General features: G+C 35.1%; 1 long non-coding RNA gene across 1 annotated transcript; it reads right to left on the reverse strand.

Moving 5' to 3' along the window:
* Positions 1 to 9,421: 9,421 nt before the first annotated feature.
* On the reverse strand, positions 9,422 to 12,337 carry LOC140640872 (uncharacterized). The gene is made up of 3 exons (XR_012037474.1): positions 11,523 to 12,337; positions 10,919 to 10,996; positions 9,422 to 9,695 (listed from the first exon to the last, which is right to left on the reverse strand). It is a non-coding gene; the product is annotated as an uncharacterized lncRNA (long non-coding RNA).
* Between the last annotated feature and the right edge of the window lie 434 nt (positions 12,338 to 12,771).

Genomic DNA, 12,771 nt, shown 5'->3' on the forward strand with positions numbered 1-12,771 from the left:
TATTAGCACTAGAAAAATCATCAACCTCACAAAATAATCAAAGAGATGCAAATCTAAATAAAAGGGCCAACATGTTGCTAAGATTTGAGGGATATATGCAAACCTACACAAGACTGATGTAATTTAAATTGGTAAGAACTTTCATGCAGAGGTGTCTGACAATAATTCAAAGAAAAACATAAAAGCATGTATCCTTTTTGATTCTGAAATGCTGTATATTAGAACTGATACCAAGAAAACAATTGTATGTTTGCAAAATTTTATGTTCAAATAGTTTCATTCCAATTAGTTTCCAATAATATAGCATTACAACCATTTTAAAACTGTTGTAAGAGAATAATGCCATTAGAAACATTTATGATATGTATGTAAAGTGAAAATGAAAACTGAAGTTTTTGTATAATATGATACTAGTATGGAGGAATATGCTTTTGTAGCTATAACCCCACTTTAGAATAAGACAAATGAATTCCACTTTTGGCTGGAACATTTACTAGTTGTCTAATTTGGGGGATGTTATTTTAACCTTTCTAAAATTCAGTTTGCTCATATATAAAGTGGAGGTAAGAAACATCCAAATTTGCAGGGTTTTTGCAAGACTTCCATGAGATAATCCACATTAAGCTTTTAGCACAATCTATGAGTATTATAAGAATTCAGTAAATGTTACTTATTATCATAATTCTTATTGTATAATGTGTACATTTTCTATCATATTTTATATTATCTATTTATATGTATACAATATTTATACAGTAAATCAAATATGTTTATTGAGAAACATCCATTAAAATTTTTCAAGTGACAGTTTCTCAGTAGTGGGGTTATAAATAGTTATTTTGTATATTCCTGGATTTTTCTTCAGTAACATAACTTTATAATAAGAACAAAATAAAACTGCATAGGCCGGGTCAGGCTAGGCATAGCAGTAGTAATATCCAAACCCCCAAAGCCCACGGGCTTATTTCTCATTTCTGCAGAGTCTGCGTGCATCACAGGGCCTTCCAGAAAAGCATGTGCCAAGCAATGATGACAGTCTACCTACATCATGAAGGTTCCTGAGCCTTCCAGCGCACCACAGTGCGGGAAGCAAGCTAGAGGGCTCTCTGGGGATTCTTACTGCCTCTGTCCAGAGGTGATACACATCTCTTCCATTCCAAATGCCCTGGCCAAACCAATTATTTGGTCCTTCCCATCTGCAAGAGGGCAGGAAAGCATGAGAAAACACATGGATATGTGATAAAAGTTAAATTAAATAGCTCTTCCACAAAGAGTGTAATTACATGAAAAGTAAACAGATTTTACTAAATTCCTAAGTACACTTCAGGAGTTCACTTGGCAATTTTGATTTCTCTAATCCCCAAAGAGAATATAAGTTACAGCGTCTCTAACTTTTTCCCTAAATAGGCCTTCCTTAGCAGCTCCAAAGAACAATACCCAAGTTAGTTCAACTGGCATGCAAGAGAGACTTTTCTAGGACTGGCCTCCCACTAACTTGTGGTATAATGCCAAAAGAGAAGTCAATAAATATCTCTGGCTTTGGTTTCCTTATTTATAAAGTAAGTGAGTGAATACTATTCTTTCAAACATCCTATCGAGGTAAAGCCATGTAACCTTCTTTAAACAACACTCTTGTAACCTCAAAACTTTGTTTTTACTCTGAGTTCAAATTATTTAAGCCACCACATCTTTTCATTGTTAATGTTTCATCGTCATAAACCTAAATTAACCATCGTGTAAAATTTATTTTTGTAGCTTTCTCATGGAATTCTTGGTACCATAAAGGCAAATATATCCACAGGATGAATTACAATTCCATGTCAATTTAGCTCTTCTCAGCAAACCATGCCTCTTAGAATGTGTCGGGATGGTTGGGGGGGGGGGCAGGAGTGTGTTTCAGTAGCTGATGCTTACAAATACCTTCCAAGACAAGTATGGTTGTAGTCATTTTAAAGATAGATGAGACTTACCCAAGTTCATAGTTAGTAAGTAATCATAATGGGTTTTGAACTAACTCAGGTCAATCCTGGATGATGTCATTTTTGTACACACCCTTTCTACCACAAAATTGGGGCTGCAGAGAAACCACACTTTTACCTTTACTGTCTCTGGATTCTTTTAGAGAGAAATTAAATTGACATAAGAGGGACGCCTGGGTGGCTCAGTGGTTGAGCATCTGTCTTCAGCTCAGGGCATGATCCTGGGGTCCTGGGATCCAGTCCCACATCGGGATCCCTGCGAGGAACCTGCTTTTCCCTTTGCCTGTGTCTCTGCCTCTCTCTGCGTATCTCTCATGAATAAATAAATAAAATCTTCAAAAAAATAAAATAAATCGACATTAGGTCTTTACCATCTGTGAACAGGAGAAAGGCACACAAATGTATTTAATAGAAGTTTTACTTGACATCAAAGCCTTCATAAGGAATTGAGACCCAAAGACAGAGCAAAACTTATTTGCTTTTCTATTAGGTTGAACAGGGAGAGGCAGTTATGGAAACACAACTCAGCTATGTGGATAAGCTACAGGAAGATAACAATTATTTTAACAAGTTCTGTTTGTATAAAATTCTCTCGGTCTCAACTTCTCGTCCTTAATCATTAGAATATGATTTGCTTTCTGGTACATGGAAGACATCTGTCATATAGAAACTTTATCTTCTGCTTTTAAGAAGAAGGAGGAAGTTATTTTTCTTTTATTTGCTCTTTTTCCACTGCCTTTAACTCAAAATAATCAATAAGCCAGACTGGCACTTTTGGGGGTGGCATGTTCCAAACTCCTTGCAGACCAGGTCAGAACAGCTGCTTCGTTTTAATTAAAACAGAGATTTGGGAGCTCCTTCATCCATTCTGGGAAAAACAGCCATGTTACTGCAGACAGCCTCACTCAGAAGAAACTAAGAAAAATGCAATGTGTCAGTAACTGCAAAGGGAAACAGTAACAATGCCGGCTCCTCTGGTATATTTTACTTTTCAGCAAATGGGTTTATCATAAATGAGTTTATTGTTATTATATCTTCTCCAAGAACAGGGACTGTATCAATATCCCTCACTGCTCTCACAAGCAATTAGTACTTAGCATTTTAAGACCCATTCGAAGGAATGAAATCATGTAGGCTTTCTTCCAAATTTTCCCAGCATAACAAAGCATACTGTCTAGTAAACAACTGAATTTTTACAAAATAATCCTAAATATAGCTTTCTAATGTGAAATATGTGACTTTTGTCACTAAAGAGAAAAATTAAGACTATGGAGGCATCATGTGAAGTACTGCTCTTAAGCATATAAAAAAGCAAATCCATCCACTAATTAAATGAAAAATATCCTCCTCTGAGAGAAAGCAGATTGTAATGTTGGCAAAGACTCCTATGACAAATGACTATGGGATGTCACATAACATCACTATTTTTGAACATTGAAAATCATACTAATAGATACCCTACATTACATTTGGATGGAACTGGATATTAGTTCATATTAGTCATATTATTAGCTCTTGTTTTAAGTGTGATAGATATGGGTAAGAAGTATTTGGTAAATATTATTTTAGACACCTCCAAAAGCCCATGCCCTGGAAGATGACTTTTTTTTAAGGTACCTGTATCGAGGGTCATGATACAGACTACGAAATGTGCACAGCAATCAGTACCAATGGAATGGTGACATGCTAACAAAGCCTCGTGTTGTCTGGTGAATTACAAAGGATTATGTCCAAACATCAATCCTTACACTATTTTATTGTTTTAGGCAACAATATATACCTTCTGACATTAATTATTTAGTTCAGTATTGAACAATCATGAAATTAAGAAGGTGATAAAACCAAAGCCATTCAAGTTCCTTTTCTTAAGGACTATGCAAAACAGCAGTGGGATAACAACAAAGATGTTGATACTGAAGACCATTGGAAATGAGCAATAGAAGATGAAAGCATTTCTTCACGATCATGATCATTCTGGTAAGCATCATTTCCATAATTCCAGTTGGCTTGATCAAGTGATATGCGTCAGCAATACGCAGGTATCTCACATGATTTCAAGTTGTAAGTTAAGCATAAGAAGAGCAAAACTTTTAATTTAATATGTAAGATAATAAGGTTTCTTAAGAAGATTAATCTGTGATGTATATGTTTCAGTCATCTAGGTTTGAATCCCAATATGAACAATTTTCTCCACTTATCAGTGATGGAAATCAATAATAGTTTTGGGCAATATACTAACTATAGTCAGCACATGAAGGAATGTGTTTCTAAGTGGTCTATAACTGAGAAGTAAATTGAGAATCCATTTGCTGCTATTTCTCAAGTTAATAATATTCAACCTTCCATGTTTTTAATGTGGTATGAACGCTGAACTTAATATCTTTAGTGAGAAATCTCTTCATAATTTCAGATTAATGCTTAATCTAAAAATATGCACAAATGCCTTTACAGAGTCACGATGCATTTGCTGACAATCTCAATGGCCTATGAAAATGAATTATAATTTTCTAAGCTAAAAAGGAATAACTTAAGAAAAAAACAACATCTGGATTTGGGACTGAATCAAGCAATCCATCATCAAGCAGAAACATACATCAGGGAAAGCTTCGTATAATTTCATCCCTCTTAATGATTTATTACTGTTAAAGATTACATTTTATTTTATTTAATTATGATAAAATTTGCTTTTTCCTGAACTTTATGTAAAACCAGTAGTACTCAGAACACATCAAAAACCCAAATTTGGATGAAAAGAGAAGTGTAAGTAGTTTAGTTAAAGCACTACCATTTCTTTGAGCCCCTAAAAAAATGTGTTATTCTTAGCAAAATGTAGTTAAATGCCCTTTTTAACCTATCACCTTGGTGACTAACTTTCCACATTTAATGTGTACACTCAATTCCCTAAGCAAGAGCTTGCCAATTCTCTTAGATTCTTCTTGAAACTTGCATTCACCTCCTGACAAGCTTAAGACGGTAATCAGAATCTGATTAATGTTTCCTCTCGGCAGGGGCGGGGGGGCGGGGGGGGGGGACAAGGAAAGCCTGCTGCTCAAGGTGGCAGATTCATTCCTCGTGAGAAGACAATCAGGCTTGAAAAGAAAAAAGAAAATAACAGAATCTCTGTCTCTAGTCTATGAAGTAATTCCTCCCTGTTAATTAGCCCAAAGTATGTTCAATTTAATCTTTTCAAGGTGTGTTGACAATGTGAATTACTTTAATGATGAGGAGCAATACTTCCACAAAACATACCATTTCTAATTCAATAAACAACCACTCTTAGAAAACAAGTTTTATCAAATCAAATAATCCTCACTGTATCTAACAACCCCAAAAAGCAACACAGGGCATGTTATTATTAATGATGTTAATATACCAAAAGACCCTCCAGGCTGCTGCTGGAATAATGTTTTGTGACCACAGTTTCCATTTTTCTCCTACGAGGACAGCTAATTGAACTGTTTATGTACGTCAATGCCAAGGAAGTGCTCATCTTATCGCATTACCTTTTATTCTCGACCTCACCAAATGGTTCCAGTGATTTTTTATAAAGGAAAAGGATTTTTAAATAAAGCACCTTGGGATGAGTCTGACTGGGGAGACAAAAACAACTGCCACACAAGTATCATAGAACCAACTATAATGGATCACCACAACTTCCATGTTTTGAAAGAATATATTCCCTTTATAAGTGGATGATGAGTTGGTTTCTCATGATCAAGTATATTCAACTTCCTTCTCCATCAAAAATATATATATTCAACTACCTTCACTACCAAAAAACAAAACAAACTCCAAACACTTTGTTTTATTAGTTGAAAAGGAAAACAGAAGAAAGAAAAAAGAGAGAAAACTGAACTAAAATTAATTTTCCTTATGTAGTTTTCTTCCAACAGTCGAAACAAGTTGAAAGCTTTTCTGTTCAAAGTCAGGTTCTTTTGATCCTAACACTGAGAGGGACTTTCTTGCTCCTTTTTTCCCTCCTCTCTTTACAGGACACTGACTCTAGGCCACCTCTCAGCTTCTGCTTGCAGTGCTTAAGCAATAACCCAAACAAATCCAGGCTGGACAGAGGCTAAACTCCTACCAAACCATACAATGGGATTCCCCATTGCTTCATACAACCCCAGACCACCCTAACTGGCCCCTCTCCCAGTTACATTCTTCCAGATCAACATAACCTGTTTCTAGGACTTTTCTTTCTTATATCTTCACTCGTCTCTCCTCTTGATTTGGACACATAGTAACAACCTTCACTCACTGCTTATTCTTTTCCCATCCTCAGAAGAAAGTGACAGTACAGTCCCCCCAGATTCCATGGCTGAGAGATTGGACAGAAGAAAATGGAACAGGCAGGATCCAGCTTAGCCCTTACAGCCCATGCAGTGTTCACAAGACAAAGAGAATGCGAGTCACTTGTTACCAGCAGGCGTCACTTCCCTTAGGCACTTTGGCAAAAAGAAGAAGGAAGAAGAAGGAGGAGGAGGAGGAGGAGGAGGAGGAAGAGGAAGAAGAAGAAGAAGAAGAAGAAGAAGAAGAAGAAGAAGAAGAAGAAGAAGAAGAAGAAGAAGAAGAAGAAGAAGGAGAAATAATAAATAGACTATGAAAAAATCATTGTGGAAGGGAGGAAGTGAGGAAAATCTTTTGCATCTGTGTTATCCACATATTTCATGGCAATTGATTTGGCTTTGTCCCTGAAAAAGCTTTCCTTATAGCAGACATGAAGCTTTTGGTGTTTCCTTTGTTCAAGGTTAACTTTTTACAAGTCTGATTTCCTCCCACTCACCTAACTCTGCCATAGGCTTTGGAATATAAAGCATTCCAGAGCAAAATAAAATGAAATGAAATAAAGCTTCTATTGTCTGCTCCCAAGCTTGCCTTATTGGCATTTTAAAGCAGTATTCAACTCTTCTATACATGTAATTTTCCATCAGTTATTCCGCCCCAGGGTAGAACACCAAGTGCAGAGGAAAGAAAGGGAAGACAAGCCTGCCTGGAATCATCTCTCTACTCATATCTGTCAAGGTGCACTTACGAGCATCCCTTCCTCTTTATACTGTGAGGACTTTTTTTTTTCTCTTTCTGCAAACCTGACATGAAGCCAAAAACTCCCAGTGAGGAAATATTTTCGTTTAACTGTGCAAAGGTCAGACAAAAATGTGCTAAGGGCATTTTATTTTTCAACGCATATTAATCTCAGTTTTGCTCCCTCACAGAGACTCTTGAAAAGCAGTGGGAGTCAGGGCAGTGCCTTAATGCAGATTTCTGGAATGCACAGTTCAAGGTTCTGTGTGGCTACGATGACACGAGTGGTCAAGAATGGAATTACACAGCTCAGAGACCTTAACCAGCTTCCTTGCTGTGTTTTTCCTCTTAAGGTATACATATTCTCAGTCTTTGGAAGGAATCTGTTAAGTGGTTAAGTTTAAGTTAGTAGCTACCTCTAACTTTAACCCAATACGAACGCTCCAAAACAATTCTATAGTTTGTATCAGTGAAACCTGATGAAAATTAGTGAATGTTAAACATGTTAAACATCGATGAAATGTCCAGGGCAGAAGATGTTTACAGTTTTTTTTTTTTTCATGATGTTTACAGTTTTTGTCATTTAAAAATAAAATTCTTTTTAAAGCCATTTTCTCTTTCTTTTCTGGGATAAGGACAAGGATGTGCCATAATCTTTTGAGAAAACTTATTGTAGCATTTTATCTGTTTTTCAGACTTGCCTCAGATACATCTTACTAAATAGCAGCTAAACATATTCTTACTCTACCAATCATAGAAAAATCTACTTGGTGTTTTCCAAAGTAGACATATTACTGTGTCTTCCTTGCTTTACCTTTATTATATGAATAGTTCTTTCATTTAAAACCAGTTACTTCCTTTATTATAGGCAACAGGGAATTTGGTTATACATGCCAGTGATTAAACCGCCAAATCCAAAGAAGAGTGTCCAATCGCCACTGGTTGAAAATGGGCAGATCCAACAGTAAAGGACGTTAGCAAATTAAAAGGTTATGCAGGTTATTTGACAACAAAAGAATGACTTCAGTACTGTCACAAAACAGTTTGTTTGCAACATATTTTTAACCGAATCCTCTCCCACCAGCAACTTCAAGCAAATCCACACACCTGGTGCTGGGGAGTGGGGTAGGAACAGATGCTAGTATTAAGATGCACACACTTACACTTACGTGGCCACTAAAGACTCAAGATACATTTGTACAAGAATTCTGCTTCTGTGTGCTACATTCTCATAGAGAAAATGGAAATCCGTTTTAGTGCTTTGAGGTTATGCTATTTTCATATCACATGCAAAGCTGCTTTTCAAAATCTTAGATAAAACTTTTAGATTAACAGCTACTGTGTACAGTCTAGCCCTAAGGCAAAGAAGGATGGAAAGATTAGGGTTTCTTTTTTATTCAAATCTTGCTGTTAAATCATGGAAGCCAACTGAGCTCTGGGGGGAAAGTCAGGAGACAGTAGAGCAAGAAAAGTAAGCACTTTAAATTGATATCCCTTTAAAAATTTCCCTAAACCTGCTTTTATAAGACATCAAAAGTAGTTGAAGTACATTTACTAAGTTGTTTTTATTCTAGTATTTGGACTATACTGAAGCCTTTCAAATGGCAGTTGAATCAAACATACTTAAAGTAAGTTGCCAGGGTGCATATTTGAAAAAGAAAAAAGGCTTCTGAATAAGATAAGTAATGTTGAACTAGTATACCTCACTTCTACTTTATCTTAAGAAACACTTTAAATTCACAGCTCAATTTTGTCCCTAGGACAAAAACATGAAACACTATTTATTATCTGTGGATTTTAAGTTTTGACCCCTTATAGAAGAAATTTTGTATTTTATTATCATGATTAGCTACAGCAATAAATATATATTGAGAGACTAGAGTTTTCTAAATACTTTTCTTGTCTTCTAAGTGCTAATATAAAAAGGAAAAAAATTACGTAAGTGGGACTAGTATTCTCTAGTTCAAATGAAATGTCAAGTGTGAAATGTTACATAGAAGGGCTACTTTCCATGCTTCTCAGACTCCAGAATTGGAAATGACTATGCAAGAGTGAGATCTCAAGTCTACCATGATTTCTTTTCTAAATGACTCTTTTCTTGTTATTACATTTAATATATGAAGAAAGATGATGCCTGCTATCTTACATTAAATTGTATCTTTATTTATTTATTTATTTATTTATTTATTTATTTATTTATGCCTTTCAAAATTGAATTCTAAGAACTGATTCATGATCTTCAGAAGTCAGGGATTTGTAAGAAAAATACAAAATCTTAAGCAAACCTCATACATTGAAACATTAAGCTTATTCAATAATCTTGAACTATTGCTATTGTTATCAATATAATACAAAGTTATTCATCTATAATTTTTTGGGGGGGTTATCTAATTTTTAAAGTTGAATGAATGTGTCCAATGACAAGAATAACAGGAGTATTTTGAACCATAGATCTGGACATTTTTTTTCTATCTGTTCTCTATCAACAGAAACCAGAAGTGATTTTAGCATGTATAATTTTTTATGTAACACAAGGATTTTCTCCAAGGTTTTGCAGCAGACCGCTAAGTTGCTTGACCTGCTTGAGTGTGTCTCACTTGGCTAGAGATGCCTTGTCAAATCCATCACCTACTGATTGGAATAGATTACTGAGTTGATGGAGCACCGGGATTAGGCCCATCTTTCTGCAAGAGACTGTAATCATGATGAGAGGTTATTGTTGCCTGTGAGCTCAAAAGAGACAAACCACACTGCACGCAAGGATCAACTAGAGCTTTATGTTATGCAACACACATTGAAAAACAATACTAGTCACGACATATGCCACTAAGCTCAGTGAACATCAGAATTGTATTTTAGCACTCATAAAAAGTACAGCTAGAACATTTTAACAAAAATAATAAATTTATTTGGAAGGCTTCCAAATAAATTGTATCTATTCTTGAAACAATGGGTCTGCTTAATTGAATTCAATGTTTGATTTTTTGGCATTAGAGAACACAGTATCTTTTAAGGCAATATTTAATTTGATTTAAAATATAAATTATATTATTCTACTTGCAAAAATGAATATATAAATATGGAAAAGTATATTATATAACTATATAATTATGGGAACTTGGGCTTGGGAAAGCCAATATTCTTGGGATTTCACTAGGTTAAAAAACCAATGACAGAAACTTTTCATAAAACCAGGCTTTTTGAATGTTTTAATATAGGATGCATATATAGTTCCCTTTAAGGATATATTGCTTGTGTAAACTGTACCAACAGTAAAATGCATGTTATGGAGGATTTAAAATATGCTTTCACTGAGCTATCTCCATTAATGTGGCATTTTTTTTCTTTGACCTCTACAAAACTGATGTATCTGTTTTCTTTTAGTTCATAAATGAAGCAGGACTACTTTTTAAAATAAATTCAATTATACAGCAAGACCTTTGTACTCTAATTAAATAGGTGAAATATGATAAGTTTATATAGACATCTGATCTCTGAAAGGTATAAAGCATTACTTGTAAGTAACATCTCCTTGCACAATATTCTGATGACAGAAAAGCAAAAATCTTATTTTCCATATTGTCAGAACCATGGCAATACAGTAATAGAAAGGGGTTCTTTTAAACACAGGATTATATAACTGTATTTACTTTTAATACAAGAACCCTGATATTCCTACTCACTCAAAGAACAGCCACTTTTCTTATAGAGTAGAAACTTGGGAAATTTGGGTATTTTAAAAATGAAATATATTTTAAAAGATGAAATATATTTTTCACAATCACTCTGCAATTTCTAAATTTTAACATTTTGACATTATAGATAACATGAAGTATAATAAATAGTACTTAGTTTGGAGTCTGTTAGATTTATTCTAGGAGATTTACATATATGTTTTCAAAATTATTCTTCCTTACCTTTATTTGAGGTAGACACATTATCTTTATTTCATAAATTGGGCAAATAAGGCTCAGAACACTTGTCCACAATCACAACTGGAAAAAAAAGGGGCCACAATTCAAGCCCAAATTAGTTCAATTGAATTTAACTGGAAGAAAAGAGCCAGATTAGAAAGATTAAAATGCTTCTCTTCTAGGCATCAGAGCTACTGCTTTTGCATGTGGCTAGATGTGACTGTCTGATAGGCATTACTAAAAAAAAGAGAATGAAATTACACTTAACCTACAGTTCTACTCTTGCCCCACTTTATATTATATATTGTGATTGACTTCGTTATTGTTCCCTTAAAATCTAAGACTAAACTATGCTTTTCAAAAGACTGGTGTTATGTCTCGTTCATTTTTGTATCTGTAGCACCTAACAGAATGCCTGGTTTACAGAAAAAAAAAGTTATACAAATATATAAATGATTCATTGCATAAAAATGATTGTTTAATCTTAAAAGACTATAGAAGAGAACTCCCATAAAAATCCAGTCCAAAATTATGTATAAATATTCCATTTTTATAATACAAATCCAGTATTATTGCTAGAGCTGTTAATAAGAAATCAGCTACAGACCAGTGGCCACAGTGCTTGTTAGCTTTCCAAGTTTACTCCGCTCTGCCTTTTCTTGCCAGATGTATGTCACCTCTACTCTGATAGATACACCAAGTAGTGTTCTATCACTGAATTTTGTTTCCTGGAGAATATAACAGAAATAACAATCACTATGAGGCCCTTCATGGATTCAAGAATTCACTTATTGATTCACTTCATACATACAGGTACTAAGGATACAAATACAAATAAACTATGGTTCTTACTAATTATAAGCTCACAGTTTAACCATTGACAAAACTTTCACAGGACCATAGTGCAATGGTCTAAATGCTATAGAAGTGAGTTCAAAGTGCTAAGGAAGAATGGAAGAGGGAATAACCAGAGATGATGTGTGAACTGGGTCTTGTGAGAAGGATATGAGTTTGTCAAAAGATAGGGGAAGATTAGGATGTTCTAGTAAAGCAGTTAATGATTAGGATTATCCTCACAGGTAGGCATTGGAGCCTAATAGGTGTGGATGCATCCCGACATGGATGGTATGACACTGTCTGCAGTAATCCAGGCTATACTCCAATGCTTGATGCCTTTCTGCTCCTTCTGCTTCTTACCTTGTTTTCCTCTTGATTTTAGAACTTTGATTTCTCTTAAAACAGCTTCTGATCCTGTCAACTCCCATTACTGATGTTTCTGCAATGCTACTGTGTCAAAACCTCCTTGATTAGAAGTAAAAACAGACCCATTACCATGCAAGTCAGAAGCATATGCAATACTCTGCTAGACAAAATCTTTGTTCAATTCCATGTAACAGACAGTAGATCTCAGTTGGTCGTAGGTAAGCCATGTCCCTTTCTGGATCTTCATTTCATTATCTTAAAAATCATCTGTTCCAACTCTTCACTCAAATGTTACCTTTTCAATTAGCCTTAACCCAAACACTACATTCAAAAAGGCAAACTGACCTTGCCCTCCACTCTTTACACAGACACTCCAATCCCCATGACCTTGCTCTATTTTTGAAAAAAAATTTCCCTAGCATCTCTTATCTTTTAACATTCAATACTCAATACAATTTACCTACATATTATTATATACTAAAGAATTTATCCTCACCCAAAGAGAGATCCAGTCTGTGCCCTAAGTTCCTGGGAAATAATCTCTAAGCCCTTGGAGCTTCCTACCTAGTAAGTGTCTGTGTTAACTCAACCCATGCCAGAAAGTCTAATAGTGTGATTTATAGTGGGGACTTTGAGTCACACAGTACCAGCTC

Source organism: Canis lupus, chromosome 10 (genome assembly GCF_048164855.1).
Source record: "Canis lupus baileyi chromosome 10, mCanLup2.hap1, whole genome shotgun sequence".
Taxonomy (NCBI): Eukaryota; Metazoa; Chordata; class Mammalia; order Carnivora; family Canidae; genus Canis; species Canis lupus.